At 46.8% G+C, this 15,482-nt stretch overlaps 1 protein-coding gene across 8 annotated transcripts in view; it reads left to right on the forward strand.

The window, feature by feature from the left end:
- The window catches only part of ank2b (ankyrin 2b, neuronal), a 250,751-nt gene that overhangs the window by 102,199 nt on the left and 133,070 nt on the right, over positions 1-15,482 (forward strand). The gene's annotated exons all lie outside the window — the stretch shown is intronic.

The following is a 15,482-nucleotide window of genomic DNA, read 5'->3' on the forward strand; positions in this document are numbered from 1 at the left end:
CTGTGCGCCCTGAGTGTGCCCTGTGCGCCCTGAGTGTGCCCTGTGCGCCCTGAGTGTGCCCTGTGCGCCCTGAGTGTGCCCTGTGCGCCCTGAGTGTGCCCTGTGCGCCCTGAGTGTGCCCTGTGCGCCCTGAGTGTGCCCTGTGCGCCCTGAGTGTGCCCTGTGCGTCCTGAGTGCACTCTGTGTCGAGATTGCCTACTGCTGAAATGCACTGGCGATCAAAGATAGTTACTCGATCATTACCAAATATCAGTTTAATTTGCTCTGAATTGTTTACATAGTGGCACAGCCAAGCCGACAAGGTGGCGCAGAGCCCCTGTTATATGGGGAGAACCCAACCCTGGCATAGTGACTATCTCCTGGTTTTAAACTCTTTAAATGGGAACTTCCCGGGATTGGAACTTGGTAGATTGTTGGGGAAATATGAATCCGTAGTCAGTGGCTATGACCTTCGTAATGACCAAAGGCTAGACTCCCTGTGGAGTGGCTTTCATTTCCTGTCCTCCATGCCTTTAGAACAGCTTGGCTTAGTGTGACTTCATCACTGAATAACCTTTATGTAGAGCCCTTTATAGAAGCCTAGGAATAGGCGACAGATCAGGACAGAGGGGCACTCCCAGATATGTGGCCTACTAGAATGGCAACCAAATCTATTCTATTACGTTTAATTTATTTTCTATTGTTTTCTATTGCATTCTATTCTATTCCAATAGAGTCAACTCCGCTAGATACACAAAATTATGTGTACACCCCTTCAAATGATTGGATTTGGCTATTTCAGCCACACCCATTGCTGACAGGTGTATAAAATCAAGCGCACAGCCATGCAATCTCCATAGACAAACATTGGCAGTTTAATGGCCTTACTGAAGAGCTCAGTGACTTTCAACGTGGCACTGTCATAGGATACCACCTTTGGCCACACAAGCTCACAGAACGGGACCGGAATTGTGCTGAATTGCATAGCATCCTTGGTTGCAACACTCACTACCGAGTTCCAAACTGCCTCTGGAAGCAACATCAGCACAATAACTGTTTGTCAGGAGCTTCATGAAATTACTTTCTATGGCCGAGCAGCCGCACACAAGCCTAAGATTACCATGCTCAAGGCCAAGTGTCGGCTGGAGTAGTGTCAAGCTCGCTGCAATTGGATTCTGGAGCAGTGGAAACACGTTCTCTGGAATTCTCTTAGTTCCAGGGATGGGAAATCTTAACGCTACAGCATACAATGACATTCTAGATGATTCTGTGCTTCCAATTTTGTGGCAACAGTTTGGGGAAGGCCGTTTTCTGTTTCAGCATGACAATGCCCAAAAGGCTTTTGACCTTTGTCTCTCCCGAGCCCGTACGGGAGTTGTAGCGACAAGACAAGATAGTAACTACTAACAATTGGATACCACAAAAAGGGGGTAAAAATAAATATATATATATATATAAAAACTTTTGGTAATGTAGTGTATATTATATTATATTAAACATCAATATGTCCCCTGTTCACCTCTCTCTTCCTCTTTGTGAGCTGCTGTTGTTGTGCTGAGTGTCTGTCGGAGGCTGCTCTCCTATGTTGTTCGCCTGTGGTCGTCCCTATGCAGTGCAAAGGGGTTATTCTGCAAAGATGTGAGCCGCTGTTTTCAAAGGCCATTAGCCTGTCAGGGGTGGGTGGGTGGGGGGAGGCTCAGCTATGGACAACAAACACTGCTGTACAGAGTGGAGAGACACCGCTTTGTGTTGAGGTCTGTGTGAACCTCTGTGTGATGTCCCGGGGTCTGTGTCTCTCTCCTGTGTAGCAGGGTGGAAAAAGGATCACAGTGTCTGTATAGCATCTTTCTCTCTCTCTTTCACTCTCTCCCACCCCCCATCTCGATGCAGAGTAAGTGTGTTTATTTTGTCTTCATCTCTCCACTCTGATCCTCCTTGACATTTTTTAAGGACTGATGATGAGTGCAGTGGTGTAAAGTACTTAAGTAAAAATACTTTAAAGTACTACTTAAGTGTTTTTTGGGGGGTAATCTGGACTTTACTATGTATATTTTTGACAACTTTTACTTTTTACTTCACTACATTTACTTCACTACAAAATAAATGTACTTTTTACTTCAGAAATTTTCCCTGACACCCAAAAGTACTCGTTACATTTCGAAAGTTTAGCAGGACAGGGAAAATGGTCCAATTCACACACTTATCAAGATAACATCCCTGGGCATCCCTACTGCCTCTGATCTGGCGGACTCACTGAACCCAAATGCTTTGCTTGTAAGTTATGTCTAAAAGTTGGAGTGTGCCCCTGGCTATTTTAAATAAAAAATGGAAATTGTGTCTTCTAGTTTGCTTTATGTATGGATTGTGAAATGATATATACTTTTACTTTTGATACTTAGGTATATATTTAAAACCGAATACTTTTAGAATTACTCAAGTAATATTTTACTGAGTCACTTTTACTTTCATCATTTTCAATTAAGTTATCGTTACTTTTACTCAAGTATGACATTGTTGTAGATCACCCGCCACCCCTCGGTCTGACGGGCAGTGTTACGTCCCCACCATGTGTCACCATGCTGGCCTTCACCTCTGGCTGTGTCCCTCTGGGCTGGAGCCTCTCTCCAGGGCTGTCTGTCTGACTTTAGCCAATCCACAGGACACAATCAGCCTGCTCTCGCTCTCTTTCTGTCTTTCCTCCTCCTTCTCTCCCGATCCCTTTTTTTCAGCTTTCCATCTATCACTTCATCTCTCTTTCTTTTTCTGACCCATCCCCCCCTCTCTCGCCTTTCTTCTCCATCTCCCTCTATCACTGGCCTCCTACCTCCATCCCTACCTCCTCTCTGTCTCTCTCTACAGAAACAGGCGTGAAGCTGTAATAGGTCCCTCACCACACTGGGGGACCCTAATCCTGTTACCTAGCACTCGCAGATACCCAGAGCCTATTTTTCATTCACTCCCTGTTCACCATCTAGCGCCAGGCATCACCAGGCCCACCTCTTGTCTCCCTAATCCGATTGGCATGCTTTCCTCGTACCCCTACACACCCCCCTGGAATCCCAGAACCCCCCAGACCCCGCACCAAAATCAGCCGCAGACACACCCAGACGTAGATGTCTGGGTGGAGAATGAGATGTTAGAGTGAGACGATAGCATTTTCTCGGTGTCAAATTTTTTTTTTCTCCATTTTTATTTTTTACCCCAAATCCCTCAGGACTAAGGGTCAGTTGACTGGAACCTATCCCTGCGTGACACGATAAGGTGGTGTCGTCGGGGTACAGGATTCGTTCCCGAATGAACGACGTCCTTGTATGACGCTCTTATCGTTACATTGCACACGCCATCCCCTCTCTGCCCTTAGAACTGGAGGAGGTTTGCTGTGTTCTGGTTTGTGGTCAACGACACAAGTGAACCGACCATTTAACTCTGTCTAACTAATTGTTCACGGTGGCGTACGCTAGAACAAAGGCCTCTTTTGTGGGGTTTGCAGATTTGACTCGTTCACCACGGGGAATTAGGCAGGGCAACAGTGGAACTGCTCTGCCATGCTGTGCTCATGTATTGCCTCAGCAATATGATTTATTCTATTTGTGTGTGGATGTCATTGGGATTTATCGCTCCATATATACTTGTGGCAATAAATAGTAGTCCTCCAACACAACATAATGACCCTCGCACCCGGATACAATGGCAACTCCTTCTATTGAGTCCTATTATTCATCTCTGTCTCCGAGGTCCGTCGTTGCTCTAGGCATGGTGTTATTCACAGATACACAGTGTGAGCATGTAGGTTAGCAGAGTCCCTATGGATTCATGGGGGAACATGATTTTGCACTAAAGGAGCCCGATGTCAGACAGAGCCCAGGGGAGTCGTGTGACCAGAGGGCAGTCACGCGTACAGTAAAAAGTCCCAGGGTCCTTAGCGAGGGGCCGCCCTGGTGGTAAGACGTGGACTGCTGGCGCTGGACCTTGGGACCCGACCCTCGGCGAGAGTGGGTGTGTGTGCGTCAGGGGTTAAAAACGGAGGAAGTATCTGGGTGCTGGCGATGAAAGGTCGACAGTAGTTTAACAGAGGCTCTGTTGAAGAAGTGGCGGTTTGAATGCGTGATGTTTCACCCCACAACGAGGAAAGGGCTGTTCATTCACTGACACATAAAGACTTGTCTATGATGTAAGAAGTCGGTTCCTTTTGCTCTTTTTCGCTCTTTCTATGTCCGCCTCGATCTCTCCCTTATTAACGACGGTGGGAAAAGGGGGATAAAGAGAGAAAAGCCGAGAGAAATCGAGGAAGATGAAAATACACTGTCAACTCTGTCTTGGAGACCAACACTGTGTTGGTAGATGTTAGAGACCCATGTACTGTAGATATTTGGGTTGGTGCCAGTGTTGGATGTTGGATGACACGAGAGAGAGGAAGAGAGAATAAGAGAAAGGGTGAAATAGAGAGGAAGACAAAGTTACAGTCATCTCCCTCTTGGAGACCAGCAGTATGTTGGTATGTTGGTAGATGTCAGTCAGTGTTGGGGACCCATGGTAACCGTGATGATGAGATGGTACGTTCAATACAGTGGTCCGGGGGGGAAGGGGGGGTACCTCAGGGTTAGAGACAGGCTAACTGGTCTATCTATAACAGTCCATTTCCCCTGAGAATTCGTTATTGCATTCATGGAAGGAGCTTTTCCATTTTCTGTAATGCTAAACATAAGTTGTTTAGTCAACTCAATGACTTGGCCAATGGCACTGAGATTGAATTGACGGTAGAGGAATTGTCAGAATGTCACTGTTTCAGACAAGGCCACACAGAAGCACACAACTGGCTACATTACATAACCCTAGAGTCTTGGTTAATATATCCTATACTAAACCTGCTCTATCTTTCCTCTCTCCTCTCTTTTAGGTAAGTTCCACATGTTATGGAGGCAGGGACAGTCTTGAGCTAACCATGATGCAGAAGGTACAGTTGTCATGACTCTCGTTGCTTTGAAACGTGTGACGCCTGCTCCTTATAGTGGCCTTTATATTTGCACTGTTTCTGGGGCCCGCGCTGAATGCGATGGGGTTCCTGTGAACACAGGATGCTTTTGTAGGCTATGTGTCTTGGATGATTTGATCACATAGCCATGCAGAGCTTTTTAGATCACGTGCAGTGAGTATGTGCCATACATAGTATGTCCCTGAATATACCCTTGAGTATATTTCCATTAGTTCTCTACTGTGAAGGATCCAGAACGGTTTCTCTAATCACCACAATACAACTACAGACCACTGCACACTCCGTGGGCTGCCCACAAGACCCACTGTAAATACTGACCCTTTTTTGACGATGGCGACGCTGAAGCGACCTTCTATCTCGACCCTTGGCTGTCATCTTCGTCTCCTCCCTGCCTCTCCTTCACATGACCTCTGACCTCCTGTCACGTCCACGACTTGCAGACGTCGCCTTGAGAACGCCCCATCCCCCACGTCCATACAGCCGCCTTCACCTGCTATATTGTAGCCTTCCATTGGCCGTGAAGCAATTGTTTTGAACCCCTTTGGTTTTGCTTCAGCCCTGGAGGGGTGTCGGAGAGGGAAAGGGGGTACCACGGAAAGAGGAGGGGGGGGCGAGAAATAGGCTCATTACGTGGAGATTTGGTACATGTTAATCAAATCTCCACGTAATGAGCCTATGTTCCCCCTCCTTCACCCCGCAATCCCCCTCTCCTCACCCTCAGTGTCTCTGGGCTGATGAATAACAGCCTCCCCCTCCAACTCACCACCCCCATTGGCTCTATCCATAATTCATGCCCCCCATGGAGAGTGAGTGTGTGTGTGTGTATACGTGTACATTTGTGCACATGTGTCTGTGTGCACACCTGTGTGTGTGTGTGTGTGTGTTTCTCACGGGGGCTTGCTATTGGTGTCTGACAAGCTAGGACGAGAGGATCGGGTCCGGGTTGGTGGCAGGCCAGCAAATGTCAGAGCAGCGCCACGGGCCTGCTCGTTACCCTCGTTCCACAGAGGTGTAAATATTTATGGCATTGCCATGCCGACCGGCACATCACGTACCTAACCGTTCACAGAGGTGACAGTATGGATGGAGGACTTAAATGACATTTATGTAAAGCTCTCGAGTATAGAAATAGACAGATAACATTATTATGTGGATTTTGCTGTAGAGGGGAGGGAGTGCACTACTTTGCCTTTTTTTGGTACTATTTCTGGACATTTTCTCAATACGCCCCGCCAACTTCATTGTAGCAAGTGTGTTGTCCATGTAGTTTCGTTGAAAGATGTCAGCTAGGATTGATTGGATGATGGTGACGTCCGTCTCTCGATGGTGACATCCTGTCGGTCTCTAGAGCAGGACACGGGGGGGGATGCTGGGACCTCTGTTGGACTATAAACAATCTCATCAGGACCGATGCTTTTGACAGCCGTTGCCCACAGTGATTTCATGTTATACCTTGAGATAATCTGTTAGAGAAAGAGAGAGATGACAAAAAGAGAGATGCTGCTTTGGATGTTCTGAAAGTAAGGTAAACATCCTGGACGTTTTGTGTTCCTCCACGTATTTATCTGGCAATTAGGGCTCAACAGACATTACAAAAAAAATACATTCAGTTAACATAATTTGAATGAACATTCCACATTACCATGGACGTTATTGTATCTCAGTACCAGGCAACCATTGTGTTCCATTCATTATATTTCTATGTGTGCTGCCGCAGGGAGGAGGTGTTACCTAGGCAACCGAAGACTCGTTTGCTTCGACACCTTGCTTGTTATGACGGTTATTCTATTTTCATGAAGGTCTTCATTCATAAAGGTGGGTGACACAGTTATACGGTTATACGGTAATTGTGACAGCCCTACTGGCAATGAGTCACAAACGACTTCTAGCGAGGTCACGCTGAATGTGTGAAGCTTCTCTTTGTTTTTCCCCTTGATCCATGAAGCACGTTGAAAGCCCCAATAATGTCAGGTCAGGAGTGGAGGATGTGCCCTCTGTGTCCCCTGTAGTATGTCACCCCGTCCTCTGTCCCTTGTGTTTCCTGTAGTATGCCACTCTGTCCCCAATGTGTCAGTAGGGCCTCTTTCTATCAGTAATAATGTCCCATGAGTCACAGGCCACCCGAGCCAGCTCTCCCCCCCTGAGAGTCCTCTTTCCCCCTGTGTGTCCTAAACCAGACCCCTCTATAGGACAGAGCTCCATTCTTACTCTTTGTGTTCAGCCTGGTGAGGCTTTGTAGAGCTACGGTGTTGTAGCTCTCTGCTCTCTGTCTCCATAAGGTCAGTGACAGCAGTGTCCATTGTAGGAAAGGCACCCTGCTCCTGTGGCTCGTTCATCTTTGTCAGCCCTGGTTCCCGTTTGCTCGTTAGGTATCGAGAAGTGACGATGATCGAAAAGGTCACAGTCTTCCTTTGTTCGCACATATCTTTGATTTCACACAAATGGCCCAGCCAAGCTTTTTAATTTCAATTTAATTGTATAAACGTTCGTCATTTCTCCTTCTCCGTCCTCAAAGGTTGTTGTTCAGATTCACGTATGACAGCTGTGTAGGATCATGTGGGGGGTTTTTACAGTGAAACGATCTGTTGTCCACCACTCAACAGAACCTTCTCCTCCGGCTCAGCTCCTGCTGCTGAGTATGGCATTTTACTGCTATAGAGTAACCTCTCTCTCTCTTTCTCTCTCTCTCTCTTTCTCTCTCTCTCTCTCTCTTCTCTCTCTCTCGGGGAGAGAAAGGACAGTGAGATAATGAAAGTGTAAACTCACATCTCCTCTCGCTATCTGTGTGAGTTCACCTTTAGCATATGAGAAGACCAGGGGCAACCCCACTACACTATGAAGGTTATCTGTGCTGTTTCAGCCTATATTGTCTTGTGTCTAAGACAGCTATCACCATAATCTCACAAGCTTCTGTATGCATGAGAGCGAGAGAGCGAATCCCGAATGATGAAATACCATGGTTGAACATTCCCAATGGTACAACTACCTGGGACTAAAGATCAGGGCCTCTGGTGGATTTGGTCTGGCAGTGAATACACTAAAAGAAAAAGCCCGCAAAGCATTTTACTCTGTAAAAAGACAATTCTCAAAAAGAAATATTCCTATCCAAATCTGGGCAAGATATTCAATAGTGTAATTTCACCCATTGCACTATATGGAAGTGAGGTTTAGGGTGCAGCCGGTATTTACGATTATAAGCTTTGGTAGAAAAACCCAATAGAAAATCGAAATACAGAATTCTGCAGCATTATCCTAATATCCAATAGAAAGTACCAGGTAATGCATGCAGAACAGAACTCGGACAACTCCCTTTAATTCTAATTAGAAAGAAAAGGCCACAAAAATTTGGGCACCATTTGAAATTTAGCTCCCAAATCATCCTTACAATTCAAAGCACTGTATTTCATTATCCTCATTGCATTGTACTATATTTACTGAAATGCTCAACCACTATACTGCTTTGGCAATATCTACAAATTGTATTTCATGCCAATAAAGAAATTTGAATTAGAATTCGAGAGAGAGAGAGAGAGAGAGAGAGAGAGAGAGAGAGAGAGAGAGAGAGAGAGAGAGAGATCCCCAAAACGAATCAAGCTTCAATCAATAGGCTATATTAATTTATCCTATTCAACTCCTAAACTCAGAGACCAATGTCATTTCAAAGGGATTGCTTGCTTCCCTATGTTGTGCCAAATAAATGTATTCAGGGAGAGAGAGGTAGCCATAGTAGAAAGCTGAGTTAAAGGCTTTACCCTGACGCCAATGTAAATCGAGGACCGCGAGTGCAGGCGCCAGTCCGATTGCGTAACAGGCCTGCCGGATCCATGCATTCTCATTGGACCTCAGGCCATTATTGATCCTGCGCCCGGTCACAAAGCCAAACGAACGTAGCCCCCGGATAAAATTCCTATCTGCTGGCTGTGACGTGTCACTGTATATTGGCTTGTTGTTTACGGCGGGGCTAGAAGGGCATACAGTAACCCCGGGGTTGTGTGGGTCACAACCCCGAGAGGGTACTGCTCCCTGTCACCACTAGCCTATCTGTCTTGACTTGTTTATGTAGCATGCTGAATACGTTTTTTGTTTTTGTTTTGTTTATCAAATCAAATTTATTTATATAGCCCTTCGTACATCAGCTGATATCTCAAAGTGCTGTACAGAAACCCAGCCTAAAACCCCAAACAGCAAGCAATGCAGGTGAAGAAGCACGGTGGCTAGGAAAAACTCCCTAGAAAGGCCAAAACCTAGGAAGAAACCTAGAGAGGAACCAGGCTATGAGGGGTGGCCAGTCCTCTTCTGGCTGTGCCGGGTGGAGATTATAACAGAACATGGCCAAGATGTTCAAATGTTCATAAATGACCAGCATGGTCGAATAATAATAAGGCAGAACAGTTGAAACTGGAGCAGCAGCACGGCCAGGTGGACTGGGGACAGCAAGGAGTCATGTCAGGTAGTCCTGGGGCATGGTCCTAGGGCTCAGGTCCTCCGAGAGAGAGAAAGAAAGAGAGAAGGAGAGAATTAGAGAACGCACACTTAGATTCACACAGGACACCGAATAGGACAGGAGAAGTACTCCAGATATAACAAACTGACCCTAGCCCCCCGACACAAACTACTGCAGCATAAATACTGGAGGCTGAGACAGGAGGGGTCAGTTTATGACAGTTTGCGTGTACTTTCGGAATTGTCTGGCGAGCCACTCGCTAGGTGGACGTGTTGGAGGACCCTTGCAGTAGCGTTATGTCCCCGCCAGCTCGTGGTTTATGTACGAACGCTGCGCTCGTTCTAAGAACGCCTTCCGATTGACCTCTACAGGCTCAACACGGTGGCATGGCAGCTATTACAGCAGAGACCCACGAGATGAGAGGACGCTGTCCTCACAAGGACTTTGCAGGGACTTCCAGTGGCACCGACTCACTGCTGAAAAAAAAAACACAGATGAGCTCAAGAAGAACACACGCACGAACAGCAATCTCAACACACAATGCGCGCGCGCACACACACACACACACTCACACATCTGAGATGATGAGATGATCTGAGATCTGAGATGATGAGATCTGAGATGATGAGATCTGAGATGATGGATCGCTGGGTTTAGTTGGCCAGATGTTCTATCTTTGCATAAGGATTTACCCTACATAAGACGTACTGTGTATACCTCATTCTCCTCTCTTCTCCGTCGTCCTTCCTCCTTTCCTCTTTTACTCCCCTCCGTATCATTTCACCTCGAGCCATGTCACGAGAATGCATTTTGTGCACGTCAAGAGGGTGACATTTCTCTGGCAAACAGTGACTTTGATTACTGTGTGGGCTTCGATGCGCCGCCGCACGTAAACCACATACATCCACAGGGAAAGGATCTGTCATTTCTGATGAACAGGTTGGCTCAAGTTAATCTGTCCCGGAGATATGAAAAGGGAACAAGAATTCGACCCTCCTCCTTCATAGGCTGCGGAAAAGATGTTCTCAATCTCTGTTGTAAGTTTAGCTACCTGACCGTGCAATAACTGCTGCCCCATCTTTGTCTGTTCGGGGAAGTGTGTGTGTGTGTGTGTGTTGGAGGGTGTATGGGACGTCCCTATTGTAGAGGTGGTGACGAAGAAGCATGTGTGTATATATATGTGTGTGTGTGTGTCACGCCTTGGTCCCAGTCAGGTCTGATTCTAGGTCAGCTGAGAAGACTCCTCTATTTCTGTCTTGCTAATCCCCCTTTGTGTGTGTGTGTGTGTGTGTGTGTGTGTGTGTGTGTGTGTGTGTGTCGAACACAATGTGCTAATACCTCCAGCACGGTACTCACTAATCCACTCACAGTAGTCGACTGCACCGTCCTGCACACTGGAGCCTCTTCCCCCCGCCCCCTGACACACTCCCCCCCTGTGTGGACCCTCTAGCTATCCCTCCTCACACCCTCTGGATATTCCCTGGGGGTTGGAACTGGGACCACCCACGACGGAGCACCCATGAGCGCAGGCATGGTCGTGGGAGCCACAGGCCAGGTAAGGCAGCTACTGTAGACTAGGTAGACAGCGGTCCTAACCTCCCAGAGACCCGTACATCTCTCTCCCTATGCCTTTAGTCCTCCAACCTCCTTACTGCTAAGCTAACCTAGGCTAGGCTAAATTTAAATGACCTGCATCGACTCTCAAGGCAACTGTAAGTTATGGGTCCAATAATGAGTTAGCTTTGCAGTCGAAATACAAGTTAAGCGGAGATGTGCTGTTTTGTGTTAGGAAAGGAGTGCTTTAGGGGACTTTAGGGGCCTCTCTCTTTTTAATTAAACATCTTGAAATGAACTGCAGGCCTAGTGGATTCTCTCTCCCACTCTATCTCTCTCTGTCTCTCAGGGGGACATTAATTTATCACCGACTTATCTTTAATCCCACCATAATGAAGCCCCCATGCTCTATCTTTTCATTGTAGATTAAAACCATCGATGGGTCATTATAGCCAGAAAAAGACATCAATTAACCTGCTCTTTCTGTGGAGACAATGCTAAAGCGCTGGCATTAGCTACAGTAGCAGGTCAGCAGATATTACTAGCTTATAACCTACTGTATACATTGATTAACCTATCTATAGACTAGCAGATGCTAATTTACAGCCTAAAAACCCATTAACCTACGCTTTCTATGGAGACTATGCTAAGGCGCTAGCTTTAGCTACAGTAGCTGGTCAGCAGATGCTAGCGTGTAGCCTTCCGTATGCACATTGACTTCTTAAAAAAAGAAGAAGAAGAAGTGGCCTGTTGTTTTGAATCTGTATAGTTTATTGACCTGTGTGTGCTGCATTGTGTAACAGCAGCAGGATATAAATAACCATCAGGCCTAAAGACCCAGGAGGGAGTGTGAATGTGCTGTACTGAATATACAGTATGCGGTATGCATATGAGTCATCAAATCAAATCATTCAAATCAAATCAAAGTTTATTTGTCACATACACATGGTTAGCAGATGTTAATGCGAGTGTAGCGAAATGCTTGTGCTTCTAGTTCCGACAATGCAGTAATAACCAACAAGTAATCTAACTAACAATTCCAAAACTACTGTCTTATACACAGTGTAAGGGGATAAAGAATATGTACATAAGGATATATGAATGAGTGATGGTACAGAGCAGCATAGGCAAGATACAGTAGCTGATATCGAGTACAGTATATACATATGAGATGAGTATGTAAACAAAGTGGCATAGTTAAAGTGGCTAGTGATACATGTATTACATAAGGATGCAGTCGATGATATAGAGTACAGTATATACGTATGCATATGAGATGAATAATGTAGGGTATGTAAACATTATATAAGGTAGCATTGTTTAAAGTGGCTAGTGATATATTTACATAATTTCCCATCAATTCCCATTATTAAAGTGGCTGGAGTTGAGTCAGTGTCAGTGTCAGTGTTTTGGCAGCAGCCACTCAATGTTAGTGGTGGCTGTTTAACAGTCTGATGGCCTTGAGATAGAAGCTGTTTTTCAGTCTCTCGGTCCCAGCTTTGATGCACCTGTACTGACCTCGCCTTCTGGATGATAGCGGGGTGAACAGGCAGTGGCTCAGGTGGTTGATGTCCTTGATGATCTTTATGGCCTTCCTGTAACATCGGGTGGTGTAGGTGTCCTGGAGGGCAGGTAGTTTGCCCCCGGTGATGCGTTGTGCAGACCTCACTACCCTCTGGAGAGCCTTACGGTTGAGGGCGGAGCAGTTGCCGTACCAGGCGGTGATACAGCCCGCCAGGATGCTCTCGATTGTGCATCTGTAGAAGTTTGTGAGTGCTTTTGGTGACAAGCCGAATTTCTTCAGCCTCCTGAGGTTGAAGAGGCGCTGCTGCGCCTTCTTCACGATGCTGTCTGTGTGAGTGGACCAATTCAGTTTTTCTGTGATGTGTATGCCGAGGAACTTAAAACTTGCTACCCTCTCCACTACTGTTCCATCGATGTGGATAGGGGGGTGTTCCCTCTGCTGTTTCCTGAAGTCCACAATCATCTCCTTAGTTTTGTTGACGTTGAGTGTGAGGTTATTTTCCTGACACCACACTCCGAGGGCCCTCACCTCCTCCCTGTAGGCCGTCTCGTCGTTGTTGGTAATCAAGCCTACCACTGTTGTGTCATCCGCAAACTTGATGATTGAGTTGGAGGCGTGCGTGGCCACGCAGTCGTGGGTGAACAGGGAGTACAGGAGAGGGCTCAGAACGCACCCTTGTGGGGCCCCAGTGTTGAGGATCAGCGGGGAGGAGATGTTGTTGCCTACCCTCACCACCTGGGGGCGGCCCGTCAGGAAGTCCAGTACCCAGTTGCACAGGGCGGGGTCGAGACCCAGGGTCTCGAGCTTGATGACGAGCTTGGAGGGTACTATGGTGTTGAATGCCGAGCTGTAGTCGATGAACAGCATTCTCACATAGGTATTCCTTTGTCACAGATGTTAGGGCAGTGTGCAGTGTGGTTGAGATTGCATCGTCTGTGGACCTATTTGGGCGGTAAGCAAATTGGAGTGGGTCTAGGGTGTCAGGTAGGGTGGAGGTGATATGGTCCTTGACTAGTCTCTCAAAGCACTTCATGATGACGGATGTGAGTGCTACGGGCGGTAGTCGTTTAGCTCAGTTACCTTAGCTTTCTTGGGAACAGGAACAATGGTGGCCCTCTTGAAGCATGTGGGAACAGCAGACTGGTATAGGGATTGATTGAATATGTCCGTAAACACACCGGCCAGCTGGTCTGCGCATGCTCTGAGGGCGCGGCTGGGGATGCCGTCTGGGCCTGCAGCCTTGCGAGGGTTAACACGTTTAAATGTCTTACTCACCTCGGCTGCAGTGAAGGAGAGACCGCATGTTTTCATTGCAGGCCGTGTCAGTGGCACTGTATTGTCCTCAAAGCGGGCAAAAAAGTTATTTAGTCTGCCTGGGAGCAAGACATCCTGGTCCGTGACTGGGCTGGATTTCTTCCTGTAGTCCGTGATTGACTGTAGACCCTGCCACATGCCTCTTGTGTCTGAGCCATTGAATTGAGATTCTACTTTGTCTCTGTACTGACGCTTAGCTTGTTTAATAGCCTTGCGGAGGGAATAGCTGCACTGTTTGTATTCAGTCATGTCACCAGACACCTTGCCCTGATTAAAAGCAGTGGTTCGCGCTTTCAGTTTCACACGAATGCTGCCATCAATCCACGGTTTCTGGTTAGGGAATGTTTTAATCGTTGCTATGGGAACGACATCTTCAACGCACGTTCTAATGAACTCGCACACCGAATCAGCGTATTCGTCAATGTTGTTATCTGACGCAATACGAAACATCTCCCAGTCCACGTGATGGAAGCAGTCTTTGAGTGTGGAGTCAGCTTGGTCAGACCAGCGTTGGACAGACCTCAGCGTGGGAGCTTCTTGTTTTAGTTTCTGTCTGTAGGCAGGGATCAACAAAATGGAGTTGTGGTCAGCTTTTCCGAAAGGGGGACGGGGCAGGGCCTTATATGTGTCGCGGAAGTTAGAGTAACAATGATCCAAGGTCTTTCCACCCCTGGTTGCGCAATCGATATGCTGATAAAATTTAGGGAGTCTTGTTTTCAGATTAGCCTTGTTAAAATCCCCAGCTACAATGAATGCAGCCTCCGGATAAATCGTTTCCAGTTTGCAGAGAGTTAAATAAAGTTCGTTCAGAGCCATCGATGTGTCTGCTTGGGGGGGTATATATACGGCTGTGATTATAATCGAAGAGAATTCTCTTGGTAGATAATGTGGTCTACATTTGATTGTGAGGAATTCTAAATCAGGTGAACAGAAGGATTTGAGTTCCTGTATGTTTCTTTCATCACACCATGTCATGTTGGCCATAAGGCATACGCCCCCGCCCCTCTTCTTACCAGAAAGATGTTTGTTTCTGTCGGCGCGATGCGTGGAGAATCCCGTTGGCTGCACCGCTTCGGATAGCGTCTCTCCAGTGAGCCATGTTTCCGTGAAACAAAGAACGTTACAGTCTCTGATGTCCCTCTGGAATGCTACCCTTGCTCGGATTTCATCAACCTTGTTGTCAAGAGACTGGACATTGGCAAGAAGAATGCTAGGGAGTGGTGCACGGTGTGCCCGTCTCCGGAGTCTGACCAGAAGACCGCCTTGTTTCCCTCTCTTTCGGAGTAGTTTTTTTGGGTCGCTGCATGGAATCCACTCCGTTGTCCTGTTTGTAAGGCAGAACACAGGATCCGCGTCGCGAAAAACATATTCTTGGTCGTACTGATGGTGAGTTGACGCTGATCTTATATTCAGTAGTTCTTCTCGACTGTATGTAATGAAACCTAAGATGACCTGGGGTACTAGTGTAAGAAATAACACATAAAAAAACAAAAACCTGCATAGTTTCCTAGGAACGCGAAGCGAGGCGGCCATCTCTGTCGGCGCCGGAAGTCTATTTCTCCTGTGCTAACACACTAGGCGTTTCCCCTAGGGGTGGTTTTGTCTTAATTGCGGAGAAGTGCTTACGTTGTGGCGTGGAAGTGAGCAGCAATATTATTCAACTTTTATTAGGA

This window comes from Oncorhynchus tshawytscha, linkage group LG10 (genome assembly GCF_018296145.1).
Source record: "Oncorhynchus tshawytscha isolate Ot180627B linkage group LG10, Otsh_v2.0, whole genome shotgun sequence".
NCBI classification, from domain to species: Eukaryota; Metazoa; Chordata; class Actinopteri; order Salmoniformes; family Salmonidae; genus Oncorhynchus; species Oncorhynchus tshawytscha.